The 17,845-nt window shown below is 40.4% G+C and overlaps 1 protein-coding gene across 2 annotated transcripts in view; it reads right to left on the minus strand.

Annotated features, from left to right (window-relative positions):
• Window positions 1-12,390, minus strand: part of PKP4 (plakophilin 4) — a 251,769-nt gene extending 239,379 nt beyond the window's left edge. The window contains exon 1 of one of the 2 annotated variants that reach the window (XM_060152843.1): window positions 12,262-12,390. The gene's annotated coding sequence lies outside the window, so the exon portion shown is untranslated. Of the gene's footprint in view, window positions 1-11,122; window positions 11,484-12,261 lie in introns of those variants that run through there. The other variant, XM_060152842.1, reaches the window with a different exon arrangement.
• Between the last annotated feature and the right edge of the window lie 5,455 nt (window positions 12,391-17,845).

A 17,845-nucleotide genomic window follows, 5' to 3' on the forward strand; every position in this document is an offset into this window, starting at 1 on the left:
AGGCTGGAGTCTAAAGTGATCCTGCAGGGTGAAAAATGGGGACTCACTAAAGGTTAGAGTGGAGAGGGATGACTAAGGTTATAAACAAAGTATTTCATTATTCATTTACCCAAAGCAGGTATCTGGTGCTTAATATGTATGTCAGGCACATTGCTAAGTGAGGGTTACAGTGACGGCTGTGACACAGTTCTAACCTGGACAGTGCTCACAATACAGCCAGGAACACAGACAGAGAAATAACCTGAACACTGTGTGACACATATTTGTAGCAGAGTTACATGCAAAGTGCTAAGAAGCACAGGTGGGAAGGTTTAAATCTGCAGAGAAGGGCAAAGGAGGCTTCACCAAGGAGGGGTCATTAAGTTAGACCTTGAAGGGAAAAAACCATGGGCTCACCAGGCAGAGAAGGGCATACCAGCTACCTACAGAAAGCCTTTGGGAAATCTAAAATTTGTTGGGAAGATCATACTTCTACGAAATTAAAAGGTGCTGAGGTTGTATCATTCAAATATAGAGAAAGGGGCTTCCCTGGTGGCTCAGTGGTTGAGAGTCCGCCTGCCGATGCAGTGGACACGGGTTCGTGCCCTGGTCCGGGAAGATCCCACATGCCGCAGAGCGGCTGGGCCCGTGAGCCATGGCCACTGAGCCTGCGCGTCCAGAGCCTGTGCTCCGCAACGGGAGAGGCCACAACAGTGAGAGGCCCGCGTACCGCAAAAAAAAAAAAAAAAAAAGTTCCAGGTATGCTTGTCGGCTTCCACCTGACAACTGGATTGTTTCCAATCACATACAAGGATACTGTCTTCATTTTAAATCCCTAGTTCACCTGTTAGCATGGTACACAATAAACTTTTGTTTTAAAAGAATATTACTACAATTGTTTACATCATATACAGGTGAAGTTCTGAAAAAACTAACATTAACAATTACATTTTAAAATACAGAATTGTTATTGGAAATTAAATATACCTCCTGTCTAAAACAAAACAAAATATAACAGAAAGAAACAAACAAACCCTGAAGTCAAGCTACAAAGTAACTTCATGAATTCCATTTAAAATCAATGATGAAACTAATGTTCATAGCATTATTTACAACTGCCAAGATATGGAAGCAACCTAAGTGCCCATCAGTAAATAAATGGATAAAGAAGATGTGGTATATATATACAATGGAATACTACTCAGCCATAAAAAAGAATAAAATTTTGCCATTTGCACCAACATGGATGAACTTAGAGGGCATTATGCTAAGTGAAATAAGTCAGAGAAAGACAATGATACCACTTATATATGGAATCTAAAAAAATGCAACAAACTAGTGAATATAACAAAAAAGAAGCAGACTCACAGATGTAGAGAACAAACTAGTTCTCTGTATCCAATAGGGAGAAGGAAGGTGGGAGGGGCAATATAGGGGCAGGGGATTAAGAAATACAAACTATTTGGTATAAAATAAGCTACAAAGATGTACTGTACAACATGGGAATGTAGCCAATATTTTTTAATACCTGTAAATGGAGTATAATCTTTAAAAATTGTGAATCACTATATTGTACACCTGTAACTTATATAACACTGTCCATCACCTGTACATCAATAAAAAAATGAAACAAAATAAAATCAATGATGAGATTCTGCTAAAAATAAGGTAGGAGGCAGTATCTGTAAAATACTCGGTAATAAAAGATAAAAGACTCAGTTTCACAGATACGGTTTTCATAATTTACCAAAACTATAAATCTAACTTTTAAATGACCGAGGTCACATGTAATTCAGTGTATAATTATAGAAAGGAAGCTTTAAAAATTATAATTTAACCCAGTAATTGCATTCCTGGGCATTTCCCTCAGAGAAATATAAACTTATAACATAAAAACCTGTATAGAGATATGTCTAGTAGCTCTGTAAATTGAAAATAAATTCAGATGTCCCTCAAAGTGTGAATGGTTAAACAAACTGTGGTACATTCTTATTATAGAATACTACACAGCAATAAAACAGGAGAGAACACTGATACATGTAACAACTTGCATGAATTTCTAAAAAATTATGCTGAGGAGACAGATACAAAAAACTCTCAAGTTACATACTGTAGATTTCATTCATGTAACATTCTTGAAATGATGAAATTATATAAGTAAATTATATTTCTATAATGTATAGAAAGAGGACAATTAGTGGTTGCTAGAGATTAAGGAGGGGGTGAGGATGGAAGAGAAGTGGAAGTGTGACTGCAAAAGGGCCACACGAGGACCCTTGGAGTGATGGAAATGTTCTGTATCTTGATGGCATCGATGTCAATATCCAGACTGCGATACTGTTCTATGGTTTCGCAAGCTGTCACCATTGGGGTTAAATGGGTAATGGGTACACAGGATGTGTGTATTATTGCTTATAACTGCATGTTCTGTGAGTTATGAACTGTGAGTTCATAATCATCTCACAATTAAAAGTTTAATTTTTAAAAATTATAATTTATTCAAATTTTATCACAGTGATTACTTGAGGTTGGGGGAGGAACCACCAAAATGTTTAAGAGTGTTTCTAACTACACTTTTAAAACCAAACAAAGGTTTGCTGCACCCACTACATCAAAAACAAGCTGTGAAATTTCCTGTTTTATGACTATTAATGTTTATGTAATTTTATAGTGCTAATTATGCTTGTATTATTTTATTAACTTTTTCCTTTGAAAGACTTCATGTGCTTAAAAATGCATCTACTTTCCACCTCAACTCATCAGCTGAATATAACAAAGATATTACTAATTCACAAAAGGCAAGGACACAGAAAGTTTGCTCACGTTATATGGCCAAAACCTGACCAAGCTTGTCTTGGTGCTTCACAGCTACATATTAATACTCTGAGAAAGAGCGTGCTATGTAAACTCATCTCACCATAGTTATAATCCAGGGAATAATGAATATGAATCAGTCTGTTTAAGATTTTCTAATTAATGTCTTCAGCAAGGAATTTGACATAATTATTTATCTACCAAACTGTATTACAAAGGTAATTGTTTAAATAAGGCAGAATGCAGTTTTTCCATTGAAACATGTACAATAAATAGTTTTGAGTGTCTAAGACCAAACGGTTTACAAAAGTAGTTTACAAAAGGAAAGAGGGATGGTATTAGGCAGGGAGAGGTTTATCCTAGAGTAGAAGGTGAAGGTATGCCAAGATTGGAATTAAAAACCCATTCATTCAATTAAGGCATCCAGAAAGACTGGAGGTCAAGATTAAGTCATGCAAAAAAACAAAGTCCCTGTTCTCAAGTAGCTCAGGGAAGTAGAAGGACCATAGGAACTTGGAACTGATATACTCCAGTTACATCTTAGGATGATGGATTTATGGATTTATGCTGTTTCTATGGAAAATTGCATTCAAAGTTCTGATCAAGTAACTCAAACAATATTTTGGAAGATTGACACCTGCCAATATATTGTCCAAAGATTTCAGACCGACACATATTTCTCATATGTGGACAGTCTGAGTTAGACATTTAACAGCTGAGTTGCTTATTGCAGGTCTCAAAATAACAGCAGTTCTTGTGAAAGTCCAATTGGGTTTTCTGATTCCTCTTTCAGTGCTTTTTAAAAACTGACTTTGCTGCTTATTCACTCATTAACAAACTGACAATAAGTGGAAAATTCCCATCAGTGCATCAGTCTGAGGTTCCAGGTAAGATTCAATGAGACCATTTATTCTAGCAGATGTCTCAAGAGATTTTCAAAACATTCTTCTGTTTATCCGTAACAACAAAAGGGAGTATTTTCAATAATAGATAGTAAGTTTGGACTTATAAAGGCATATAAATTGTATAAAGAATAAAGAAAAGCAGAAAACACAATAAACCAGAGTAATGCTATATGAAAACGAAAAAAAGAACTTACTTAAAATGGCAGGTCTTAAGGCATAAATTATGGTTCTTCATAAATAATGCATTTTCGTTGTGACCAATTATTTTACATAGGCTATGAGGTAAAGTACTTCAAGAAATATAAACCAAATAATCAAGTTCATGATTAAAGTCTTTTCTGAAATCACTATTATTACTGGTAGGGAGCACTTTTTCAAATGCAGCCTTTTTCCAAAGAAAGCCGCTGACAGTGGTTAACACAGCTGTCTATCTAGATTCTGGTAACGTATCACATAACACACCTAGAAAGTAGGTTTAGCTAAAACCTAGTGAATACAAAGTCATTTTACAGCTCATCCTCAATACTTACAGAACAATTTTGCATGTTTATTTATATACCAAAGTTTTCTAGAAGAATTTTTTCCAGTTCATGTGTATTATCTTTACCAACTAAATGGTAAAATTAATCACAGCTTCCTCAAAGATGGAGAATACTGAATTCAACATAGACTATAAAACTCCCTAGGGAAACTCATCTTTTGGCCATGAGGCCACTGAGTCTCATACAGAGCAGGGGACAAATGAATGATGACTAAATGGAACCAAAATGAATCATGTATCTTTTTAAATAAGAGGTATATAAAAGAAAACACAATTCTTCACACACAGTAGGACTCCAGCAAATATCTGAAGTGCTAATTGTGTTCAGTCCCCTCACTTGGACCCCTGGTGGTACTTAGGACTAAGAAGTTATTCTAACTAGGTTAGTCCTTGTTCCCCATTCAATCCAGGTTGCAGGTGTCAGACAATATGATGAACCTCACTGCAAAGTGGTTATTACTGGTTTCCACTTTGAGTGTTTACAATTCTCTTGAAGGTATAGAAACTTAAGAGCCTGTTCAAGTGTTTACTTTGATCATACTGAGAATTCAACCAATATTGCATGTATTAGTAGTATAACTGATTCTCCTTTTTGAAAATAATGTACTTATTGTATTAGCAAAGGGAGATAGTCAATCTCAATATTTTTAAATTACTGTATATGGAGGTATACATATGTAAGTTCTATAGGAATTTTTCCCCCTTTGTGGGGGAGAGCAGGATCTAGGAGAAAATCTCTTTGCTGGATTTTTTAATTGCTTAAAAAAAAAAAAACCACAGACACAAGAGCACAAATCTAAGTAAAATATCATCCTGTTGAAATATGCTGCAATTTCTGAACACTGGTTGGTTGGCCATGCACTAAAAAACCAGAGTTAAATGAAACGACCTATATTCTATAATGAGATATAGATCAATGAGTTCTGTTTACGGAAAAGCAACAGTTTTTCCAGAGGAACAACTCTGTCTCGGTTGCTTAATTTCTTTGAGGACAAATCAAACCTTTTAGGGGAAATCGAACCAAAGCAAATGGTAAATGAACCTTTCTCATTTTAACAAGACCAGTCCCATCTAACCACCACCTAAATTAACTTCCCTTCTATTTCTATCCAACTTCTGGAAAATTTAGCCTCAACAAGGGCTTGAGCCTCAAATGTGCACAGCAGACTGGTTTGTTAACAAATAAGTCCAAGAAGGTAGCCACTAACTCAGCCATTATGGGAACAAATGTTTGTCTGGCTGCAACATTTATATTTTTAGAAGCTGAGCGTTTCATATGTATAACTTCAATTTTCTCCCCTTAACCCAAAGGGCAAATTGTAATAAATTCTTGAGAAGACAGTACATTCTTGCTGAGGAAAAAATACAACAGAATGAGAATGCTGGCTGTGCTAAGAGAAGTGAAATATAAGCACTAGAAGGACTCTAGAGAGCATCTGGTCCAACACCTTCATTTCATAAGATGAGAAAACCAGAGACCAGAGGAGTTAAATGACTTGCTCATGGCACACACACCAGCTTGGTGATACGGCCAGGTCTAGGACTAGAGACTACATCTATTAAACCACTGTCTTTTTGTTTACATCAAGTATTTTCCAAACTTTTCTTCTAGTTTTTCTTGCTTTGGTAGTTTCCTGCCAATTTCAAGTGTGAACTTCAGAGAGAAAAGGCAGCTTAAAGAGTTTATTTACAACGTGCCTTTTAGTCCATAATTGGTTAACACTAACACTTTCTTCACATGTTGACTAGCAAAGACATTTTATAAAATGACTACCACTTAGAATTACAAATGCAATAGTTGCATACACATTTAAAAGGTATATTTTACATTTTGCAAGTGTATAATACTATCAGTCTTTACCTTTTAAACGTAACAGTTGATTAAGATGTGTTTACCCAACCTCCTACACATTAGTGGTGTTTACATGCCTCTAAGTACTGCCTGCCGAACAAGGTCTAACTTCCCTATTTTAAAAAGGCCCTTAGTTGATATATTTTGCTGGATTCTCTTCTTTAAAAGCAATCTCTTGCAAACTATCAAGCTCATAATAATTTTTCTTCAGTAGTTTATTTCTTCCCCACAAGATCCTATTTAGATTCATAATCATATTGACTAAGATCACAGAAAACATGCCAGTAATTTGCCTGGCATATAGTAGATGCTACAGAAAGCATCATTAAGTACCACAATGGAAGAATAAAAACGACTTAAATGTATTATGAGCTGGCCCTAAGCCAGGCCCTGTTGTAAGTGCTTTACATGTATTAACTCATTTAGTCCTCACAACAACAATATGAGGTGGATACTTTTGTCATTCTGTTTTACAGATGAGCAAAATGAGATCCAGAGAGGTTAGATAATTTACCAAGTTACACACCTAGCAAACAGAAGAGGCAGAATTGAACCATGACACTCTGGCTGCTAACTACAACACCTCACTGCCTTATAATGACACTTCTCATGGGCTTCGCTCTGTGTGAAGGTAAAATCCCAAAGACTTTCCCTGGCCTAAGGTACCTTGGTTCACCTTGAACTGGGGTGGGGGTAGACAGAGACCTTCAAAGCATTATATGGTTTATTCCCTTCCCCTCACTTCCCAAAATTATACTGTTAAAGAAAAAAAAGCTATTTAAGATGAACATGAAGGAGATTCAAAAGTCTCAAAAGAGAACCCCAACTTCCTGTTGTTATGATTTGGGGTAGAAGGGAAAATAGGAATGATTATATACAGCAATGCCTATGAAACCTTTTTTCTTAAAACAAAATACAAAAAAACCCTGACAACTTTGGGAACCTTGAGTTGAAATATATCTTAGATCAATGCAATCCAAAACCTGTGCTTTTAAAAGTAGGAAGCTGTAACCCAAATATGAAATGGTTTGTGGAGGTCATAAGGTTTAATGGCAGATCTCCTAATTTCTGGCTTAGGGTGCTTTTCACCTCCTTCTCATGTTTGCAATTAAAGAGAGAGCTTACAGTGGACCAGAATTTCAGATACCACCTACCCACTGTTTTAAAAGTATATTTGTAAATAGGCTGTGGGTGTCCATGAAAAATTATATTCTAAGGTCGAGGCCAGGCCCCCAAAGCCTGCATGGTACTCTGATAGCCCCTCTTCAACCTCACATTTTACATAACTTTCATAAAAATATAATCATTTTTATGACAAAACCCCACATCTGCTCTAAATTCAACCTGGAACACTAGGCACCAACTTCTATATTCCATGTAAGTGGTCCCTGAAAGGGGGCTTTTTCCACCTCTCCAAGCAGACAGATGCATTGGTAGTGGTAGTGGTACGTGTGTGTTGGGGCGGGCAGGGACGACACAGGGATCCAGATTAAGGAAGAGCAGAATAAACACCCTTGGATGTTTGTAACTCACTAAATTCATACTGAATAAGACAATAACTATAGAAGTTAAACATGCCTTGGCTGTTGATGAAAAAAGGGTTACTGGTTCCCCTGACCCTCTCCCTCCCCATCCTTTATTTGTGAGTTCTGGACTTTGTGAGGGCTATATTGTATATCAGCCTACAGGAATGGGCATCTAACCAATCATCAGGCATTATTCAGTTCATGAAAAATGCTTCACAACGATATGATTTAAAATAATTCAGACACTTCCACATTTTAATTTATGTATTTTATAGTATTAAAAATGTACAGTGCAATGTCTAATGACATTTTATCACCCGCAATGAATCACTATATATGAGTCATAATAAACTATATTATCAAGACTATGAATAATGAAATTATCATCAATGTAGCCAACATTTATTAGTATATCAAATATATTGGTATATCAAATTTATTTTAATAAATGAATTTATCAAATAAATCTAAATTATAATTTAAAAAAAACTCCTCAGACCAATGACAAATGGAATGTCTATAGCATTCTAAGTTTAACTGAAGAGCACCATCATGTAACATCCCCAATTTAGTTATGGTAACACAGCCTCCAAAAGATGAAGATAATTCCACTGAATTACTGAAGTGACAGTGGGAGCAACTTTTGAATGTTGTACAACTTCTCAACTGAAACCAGTAAGCACGTGAATTATTGCTGTTTGTGACTTAGGGCCTGATGCCCTTACCCTAGAAGAAGTCTGTTATTTTTCACTGCTGGGCATCAAACTAACTTGCTAACTGTTATCATCACTAACTGGAAGTATACAAAGCCTTACATCCAGTTTTACTTTGTCTCTGTTTCTCTCTGTTTGCAGCTATTTGTAGTTACATTTTGGGCATGAAATAGTTACTTAATATTCCTAACATATCCAGTCTATTGGTGTCATGAATTAGATTCTTCTTCCCCCTTCAGTGCAGGAAAAGCACTACAAAACCATTTAACACATTGAGGAAGTAATTATCTCCCAGTACACTGAAGGTGTGAAGGCAACTTCCCAAAGTGACATACAATTCCATGAATGATTAAGCCCTAGAAGAACCCTAGAATAACCTCTACTTCATCTTCCAGTTAAAAACAAAGGAATAATGTCCATTTTAAAATGAAGCAAATTATGGGCATACCTCTTGACTGGAACAGAAAAAAAAATTAGCTTATGGAGCATTCTCAAAATACCTTAATATTTCAAAGTAGTAAGGTGAGGCACTGGACTTAAATGATCAGCATCATCGAGGGTATGAAAATTCTCTATTTAAATCAACCCCTGGTCAACAGCAAGGAAATAACTCAGTTTGAAAACTGGCAATAATTGGATTTTAAAAATTAAATAAATTTTAAAGTTTTAAGTTAAATTTACTTTCCCAATTTGTATAGAAAACAAAGAAAATTGCAATTCTGACTTAATATAGACAATCCAGATACTCAAGGTCATACAATTGCTAAAGTTTTTATTGAACTCAGTTTGGTAGTAGTTTCCTTAAATTCAAATTGTGTCAGAACTACTCACATAATTAGATTTGGTTTATTCAGCTTGTAAATGCAGCAACAGCCCTTTCCCCCCCCATGAACGCCAGCTGCTCCTACTTTCTGCTTACCTTCTCTCATGCTTTCCATCTCCACTGTGGCTCCTCTATCTCCCTCCAAAGACAGTACAGGTAAGAATTCAGATAACTGGATGTTTCGCCCCCCAAGTTAGAATCTTCTACATCATACATAAGACACGTAACGCAGCTACCTTCTCTTATGTAATAGTGGGGTTGGGGAGGAAACGCACTCTGATCGAAACAGTTCATGTCATTTTACTGTGAATGATCACCAGTTTCAAAACTTCCTCCCTTCAAATATCTGTAACAAATAGAATATATTTCTAACTGAAAGCCTACCTTTACTTAAAGCATGTAAAACTATTTGTACAGCCAATCATTCATACACACACACACACACACACACACACACACACACACACACACACACACACACACACACACACACACACACACATTCTCTATATACCTGAACGGGCTATTTCGATTTCTAATGTGGCAGAGAAACTCAATGTGCTTTTACTTTCTAATCTTCACATCAAATCAAATATGCACGTGTTAAATTCTGCTGTGAGGACTGTGTTACATAAGTTTCCTGTTGGCATCTCCAAACACTTCCCAATATCCTACACAGTGTTACTAACTCTCATTTAGAGCTAAATCTCTAAATTAGGAGGTCCACTAATTACGAACATACCTGAAAAACAATGTAGCAGCCAAAAGACACAACCTTACCCAGCACAAAGTTTTTTTTCCTTTTCTATTTTTCCTTTCCATTGGGTTCTTAAGTAAATAAAAGGCTCGTATATTTTCAACGCCCTTGATCCCTACACAGTAGTGTTAGAAGACAGCTGGACAATCAACTTATTATTTTCCTGAATCTGATACAAAATAGCCAAGTGTGGAGAGGCTTAGAGTAAATTCAACCTCCAAAGAAAATTGTGTCAAATAAAAGCACACATAGCATGCTTTTCCAAATCCAGAAACACTTATTTTGGACATCAATTGTTCTCATTTTCATGTTACCATTTTCCACAACTGTTTCACAGGTACCAGAAATGAGGATACTTTCTACAATAATATACTACATTCAAAAAGAGAAGCAGTCTTCTACTTTACCTTTTAAAATAAGAGAATCTAAGCCCAATTCTAGAAAAGCAACTTCTGTCAAAAATTTGCTTTTCTGCATTAAGGAAAATAAAATTTCATTGAAACTGTATACTAATCACTTCGGATTTATACACAATTACCATTCTTTATAAGTTGTAGAGCTGTATTTTTATTTTTCGGTCAAATTTGGGAACCAAAAAAAAAGAACTGTGACCTCAACTAATAAATTACATCTTGAAATATACATGATCTTGTAGTACCCATGTTACTTCCAATGGTAACTGACACGCCCTGAATTGAACTGTGCCAGACAGTCCTATCTGTCCCATCGCTGACCAAACACTGCTTCTCTGTTTCTATTCATTATGTATTATAAGAGGTCCCAACACAGCCCAGTATGCAAGGAAAAAATTACAATTTTTATGACAGCAAAGTGATGCATTCAAGTTCTTTCTTGAACTATATCCCCATCCATGAGCATTAACAGACATTTTTTGATAGAGCTAAAATTACGTTAGCGGCAAGCTTTTTACTCTAAGAACCTTCGGCACCCTTTCCTGCAGGTTTTCAAAAAACCCTCGTAAAAGTCAGGCACTATTCAAACCTTGCAAACCAAACTCGCCAAGAACCTCGTGCAATTATCTATAACCTTGGCTACACCACCATCGGCCCGAAATTCACGGTCCTGGAGACCAACGCACCAAAATCCCAGAAGAAAGGCTATCTGAAGCCCGAACTGCCGGGCTTCCTCTCCGCCGCCCTCTCTGCCGCATGGAGAAAAGCAAGGGGAGGAGAGGAGTGGAGCGAGGCTCACCAGCTCCGAAGATGCTCCGGTGACCTCTGGCTGCTCGGCGAGAGCTGGACCAGGAAGGCGCTAGTTCTGACGCGGCGGGTCGTGTGGACTATGCCCTTGGTGCATTCCTCGCATTCCTGCACAATCTGTCGCCAGCCGAGGAGCCCGCGGTGCACGTTCCCCCCGGACACACACACCTGCTTATTGCTGCGCCCCGCGCGGCCACGGCCGCCGCGGCGCCTCTACTGCCCGAGCTCGCTGTCGCACTCAGCCAACACGCAGCCAAATCTCAGCCCAGCCGCTCACCCCCTCGCTTCCCGGGGGGGGAAAAGAAGAGAGGCCTGAGCAGCCCCAGCGGCGGGCAGGGACACTCGTTCCGCCGGAGGGGGGGCGGGTGGGTGGGTGCCGCAGCTCCTCTTCAACTCCTGGCAGGGAGAGAAGGAAGCGGCAGCGCAAGAGGGCAGGCGGGGAAGCTTGGGGCTGGAGAACCGGGAGGGGTGGAGCGTGAGGATAGGCGGTGAGGGGAGAGGGGCGCACTGGACTGGGCGGTGGGCAGGACCGGCAAGGAGCGCGGGGCTCAGAGGGCAAACACAAGACCGTACAGGCAGAAGGGACGTGGGAGGAAGGGGAGGGGGCCAAGAAGCGGGAGTTGGGGCTAGAGAGAGAGGGACGGACAGCCCCGAGGGCTGGAGAAGGCGGGCGCCCAGGGGTGTTGGGGGCGCGGAGCAGAGTGCCAGGCGGGCAGGAGCTGGGAAGCCTCCGAGCAGACGTCCAGGAGGGCTCGGCGTGGCACTCAAGTTTGGGGCTGGGGGCCCTAGATCCAAGAAGGCCAACGTGGGGAGGGGTCGTGCGCGGCATGTAGGGGATACCGGGGCAGAATAATCGCAGGGAAAAGCAAATGGAGGGTGAAACTTGTGCGCCTGCCGGGGGGAGGGGAGCAGGCAGGCTAGTGCGGGCAGAAACACGAGGCGGGGCAGGAAAGCCGAGGCGGCCGCGAGGCGGTGGGGACGGAGTAACGGGAGGGAGGCGCCCGTCCCCGTCTCCCTCCCTCCCTGCCCCGCGCCCCTCGCAGGCAGGTCGTGGCTCCGGCGCGACGGGGCGAGGGCCGGGGGTCTCGTGGGCAGGAGTCTCCGCGCCCTCCCGCGAGCCCGCACACTTACTTTCCAGGTTAGGCAGCAGCCGTCGTCGCTCCGGGGATCAGGAACATCGGCGCCGAGGGGTCGCCGCTGCGGCACCCGAAAAAATTAAAAAAGTGCCGCGGCCGAGCGACTGCCCGCCCCTCCCTCCCCCTCCCGCCCCCTACCCCAAAGCGGCTCGCCCACCACCCCCGACGGCGGCGGTGGCCAACTTGCCCCTCTACCCCTTGCCCATGGTGCCGCCTCCGCGGCCGGCGTCGACGCGGACTCAGCCCCGGAGCCCCCTCTACTGCCCAGAGGCCGCCGCCGCCCGCCCAGCCGCCAGCCCGCCTGCCCAGCCAGCCCCAGGCTCCCGGGAACGTCAGCACGCCGCCGTCTCCGGACCTGCTCCCTGCCAATCCCATTGGTAGGAAGGAAAAGGCTGGCCCTCCCCATTGGCCCGGCCCTCATATTGAACTGACCAATGGGAACTGAGGTTTCAGGTCGCCATAGAGACCGATGCCGTTAAGAGCTAGAGGGCCTGGAAACGGTGAGGAGTAAGGATGAAGGTATCTCTGGCTTTGGGCGCGGGAGAGGGTGGGGGAAAGAACTACCGGGGGATTCCCGAGTGCTGGCTCTGAAATTGGGGCAGCTTTCGCTTTGCCTTCCTGGCAACAGCAGCTGTGCATGGTAGGGTTTGTCCGTCGCGTCAAAGGCGGGGACAGCTGAGCCACTATACGAATCCTTGAGAGCCTGGGAGTGGGCGTTTCACTTTTCCTGCGACTGGGGAGTCCCTCAGCCTCTGCCCTTTGAACTTTGACATGTGTGCAGCTTCTGCTTCACCAGGTGAGTTTGCACCCCATCCTTTAAATCATTGCTTCTTCCTGACGTCACTGATCCACATGAATTCTACTTGTTCTTCCCAACCACTCCCCCTTCCCTTGGGTGGATCTTGCCTCAAAATTTGGGGTCTAAAGACTTAAAGGAGACCCAAAGATGATTTCCTTTGGATGATATTTTGATGAGGAAACAGGCTGACGTATTGTATGGTGGATGTCATTGAGTCAATGCATGAGATAATGTGTTCCCCGCTTCCCAGAGAAAACCTCTAATCTCTCCATTGAAGGATATGTATTAAACACCCATCTATGTGTACATTCTGCACTATTAGCTTGACAGGTACATGGTCTTTCCCCTAAGAGTTTACAGGGTTGGGAAAGACACAGGTGATAGAGTTGATCCTGCACGTCTTCTGATAATTTCACAAGGGAGTAAAGGAAATAGATTACAGTTGATGGATTTTGTTTTCTAGGTATTTCCCAGTTTATCTCTAAATTTGATAAAGAAATTAACTGAGAGATGGAATCACACAAAAAATCTGGAGCTTTAACTACAAGTGCTTTGCTTTCATTTAAAGTCACTTTGTTCTAGTTTGTCAATAGCAATTTTTTTTTGTAAATAACTTTCATATTTAGATACTAGCTATTAAAGTAGGACTTCATGAACATATTAGGCTTTTAAGCATATTGCCTATGATATACTCATTGATATTCTTATGTTCCTTCCTTTTGGTGATTTTGCTATTTTTATACTAGTTTCTTTAGAAAGAAGACTGTGTTTATGTTATTGCCCTTCAAGTTGGAGGGACCATATTGTGTGAAAATGCTGATAGGATTTTGGAAATTACAAATATTTTGTTGAGAGAAACAGATTAATATGTGTGCAAGCTACATATGTCTAACTACTGTCCTGAATTTTAAGTTGGATAATATGATTTGCTTTTGGTTTTTATCTTACCATAATTGAAAATTACAAAAATAGATAAGAATTGTTAACCTGGTACGTTGATTAGAAAAACATCTTTCAAAAAAAAAGAAAAGAAAAGAAAAACATCTTTCACAATTTGTAGTAAAATTGTACATCGTTGATAATCCTATGAAGGGTTGGACTGTGGAACAAAACAGCTGAACATGAGTGTTCCCCCTAAATATTTCCAGAACTGGGAAGAAATCAGAATTGGAGTGCTGTCTCATGCCTTGCCATCATGGAAATTAGCTCATCATGCTTTCAATTTCTTCCTTTTGCTTTCTTTTTGGTGTTTGTTTATAGGAGAATAGGAAAAGTAAAATGCACATTTTTATAAATAAGACTCATATTTAATGTACTCACAATATACCAATGACTTGGGGTTTTTTTATTTTTATAATCATGGAAGATGTGTTGAGTGGAAAGGAAAACATTAATATTTCCTTTTTCCTTGCCTTAGGCTAGCAAAGAAAGAAGAAAACAAGAACTAACTGATTTTTTTACTCCATTAATCTTTTCTTTTTGCATTTTTCTCAGATCACATGTTTGATGAGTATTTTGATATTGTGTATTTCATGTTTCTAATGATTAAAATGTTACTAAAATCCACCATGAAAAATGTCCCTTAAGATGTTGTCAATCAACATTATTATTATTATTATTATTATTATTGGTAATTCTCATGCTTCAGTGAAAGGTTTCTTTTGAAGTTGCTCCTCTACAACCAAGCATTGCTGGATAAAGAAATCATTTTGTTCCACTAAAAGTTTATGCTATCCAGACTTGGCTGGGTCTTCACTGATTCTCTAAATTCCTTTCCTCATCAGGAGGGTGATTATCCAGAATACTGATCTAAGGACATTATTCAGGGCACTTCTCCCATATCTGTCCTATTTCTGCCCTCCTCAGGCCTCCACTCTACTTGGTCTTCTTCCAGTTCTGCAAGTGATCTTGCCTCCTACTTGACTGAGGCATCCACCACGAGGTTTCTCAGCTTAACTTTCCTAAATCTCAGTCTCAATTTTCACACTTCATCACTTCCTTCAGTCCTGGCTGAAAAGGGTGACAGCCTTTTGTTCCAAGCTCACACTCCACTTGTGCTCCTAAACATTGGCCATCCTCCCACCCCAGAATTTTCCTCCATTGATTATAATTGCTCTCTTAGATCATGAGTTACATCCTCTCCTTCAAAATTTTTTTCCTACACCTTACAAATATCTGATCTTTGGTAACACCACTATCCTTCTCCCTCCATATCCATCTATAGGCTTTTCTTTTCAGCAAGAAACAATTTGAAAGGAATTTCTTGCAGCTTCTATTTTTTCACTACCGATGTTCTGCCCTTGAATACTACTCAAATGATTCTGAAGATTGTGCTCTTTGCCCTCAAAACCCTAACTCTTTTTGCCAATAAAGTTCTCCTCTACAAAAGTTCCCTTTACTTGCAAATTGCAATGCCTCAATTCCAGATTTCCAGTGAAGAGTAGAAACCATTGTCTCCCACCCCGAGGGTCCATAGAAATGCAAATTATTTACATGTGAAGGGGAAGCATTTCACCTGCTAGCCACACTACCTTGGTGGAACTAACTGCTGGGAAATTGAGATAGGAAGCAGGGCCTCTGCTCAGCCGACTGTGGGGGCATCCTCAAGAACAAAAGTAAACAGCAGAAATTCAGGGGAACTTTTAAATTACTGTCTCAGAAAGAAGTCAACCTGAACCCTTCATGATTATGAAAACTTTGTAACTTTCCAATGTTTGTTATTTTCACATTAGCCCATAATGACTAGTAGTGAATTTCTGACAAAGAATAGCAGAGGAAGCAAGGAAAAGAAAGAAGCGGAAACACTGTCTCTTTTCTCATTCTTGGATGCCTATGGAGGAGGTGGGAGCAGTTAAGATAAGAACTCCACAAACACACTGCTTGGGGGTGGGGAGGTGTTGTTTGTTTTTAAAAGGAATGTTAAAACACAGGCAGGTGGCAAATGAGGGAAAGAGAGCAGTGGAATAAACTTGTCCTGGGAGAGGATGCTAGAGCTTAATAATAATTCTACTCAGGATTGCAGAATTGGCTGTATCCCACCTCCAGCACATTCTCTGAATATGCAAATCCTCCCCTGCCTTTAGAGGCCCAGCCAAATAAACCATTAAACCTGTAAAGCCTTTTCTGAAAATTTCCTGATCTTACCCGCCTCTGGAGAGGATGATTTTTGATTTAGTGTATTACCTTGGCATTTAAAACTCTCTACCCCGTGGTATAGTTATATAGCGTATGAGCCTTCTCTCCTAAAGGATCAGATACATGTCATGGTAATGACCTTAGCCTCCATAGTGCCTTGGTCTACTGAAGTGCCTCCCACACTAAGAAAAGCCAACAGTCATGAATCCGTGTAGTCTTTGGAAGAATTTGACTTCCAACAATGAAAAATTAGAATCAGTAATGTTGGGAGGTAATTAGAAAAAGATGGACTAGAGGTTCAGTGTGGAAAAGTGAGGTAATGTATGGCAGAACAGAGTAGAGGTTTCTGCCATGTAATCTGCTAAGAGAGAAAGGTCTCAGATCTCATCTCTATCAGGATCTATCTCTACTCCTCTATGAGGGAGGGGACCTGTGTGAAAAGAACTGGCTGCATGTGCTTTGGCTTGAAGTCATCATATTCAGAGCTAAGGCTATAAAATTCTGTATATTGGGGATATCAGTTGAAACTCAGCTTTGTGAAGCAGTTTAAATAAGGGTTGCCTACATTTTTTTCCATCGAAAGCATCCAGGTTGCTCTGTCTTTTGGAACACCATAGAATCATGCAAATTTAACAACTTCATAAAATCAGAAAGGCATCAAACATCTGGTAAGTATAATAGACATGTTTTCAAGTACCTATATGCATAGCCCTTGAAGTAAGCAGTCCTGCATGCCTCATGACCTTTCATCTGGCTATGGAATCAACCCTGGTGGGGACCCGATACAAATGTAGCCAATCCATTGGCTGACCGTTGACCCATAACCTATACTAATACCAATCAGATTTTTTTTCCCCTGGAAATTTGGAAATGAGAGACCAAGTGAGCCAGAGAGAACAGCTGCCTTGGTCCTAATGTTTTCTGGGTTTTTATTCTCCCCATGAAGACAGAATATAATCCTTTCCTTTTTTTTTATTTTATTTTTTTTTTTTGCGGTACGCGGGCGTCTCACTGCCGTGGCCTCTCCCGTTGCGGAGCACAGACTCCGGACGCGCAAGCTCAGCGGCCGTGGCCCACGGGCCCAGCCGCTCCGCAGCATGTGGGATCTTCCCGGACCGGAGCACGAACCCGTGTCCCCTGCATCGGCAGGCGGACTCTCAATCACTGCGCCACCAGGGAAGCCCCTATAATTCATTTTTTTATTGTTCCTTGATATTTTTTAAAAATTAAATATACTTGACATATAACGTGTTAATTTAAGGTATACAGTGTGTTACTTTGATACATTTATATATTGCCATATGATTGCCATTGTAGTGATATTTATCACATTACATAATTATATTGCACTATTGTCTATATTCGTTATGCTGTATATTAGATCTCTATGGCTAATTTGCCACTCATTGCAAGTTTGTAGCCTTAAACATCAATCATATTTCCCTACCCCCATCCCCTCATAACAAGCATTTACCCTGATTTTTAGAAGTTTGACTTTTAAATTTATTTTTATTTTATTATTTTTGACCGTGCCACACGGCATGTGGATTCTTAGTTCCCCAACGAGGGCGCAAACTCACACCCCCTGCATTGGAAGCGTGGAATCTTAACCACTGGACCGCCAGGGGAGTCCTGAAGTTTGACT

The sequence above is a fragment of the Lagenorhynchus albirostris genome, chromosome 6 (assembly GCF_949774975.1).
Source record: "Lagenorhynchus albirostris chromosome 6, mLagAlb1.1, whole genome shotgun sequence".
NCBI classification, from domain to species: Eukaryota; Metazoa; Chordata; class Mammalia; order Artiodactyla; family Delphinidae; genus Lagenorhynchus; species Lagenorhynchus albirostris.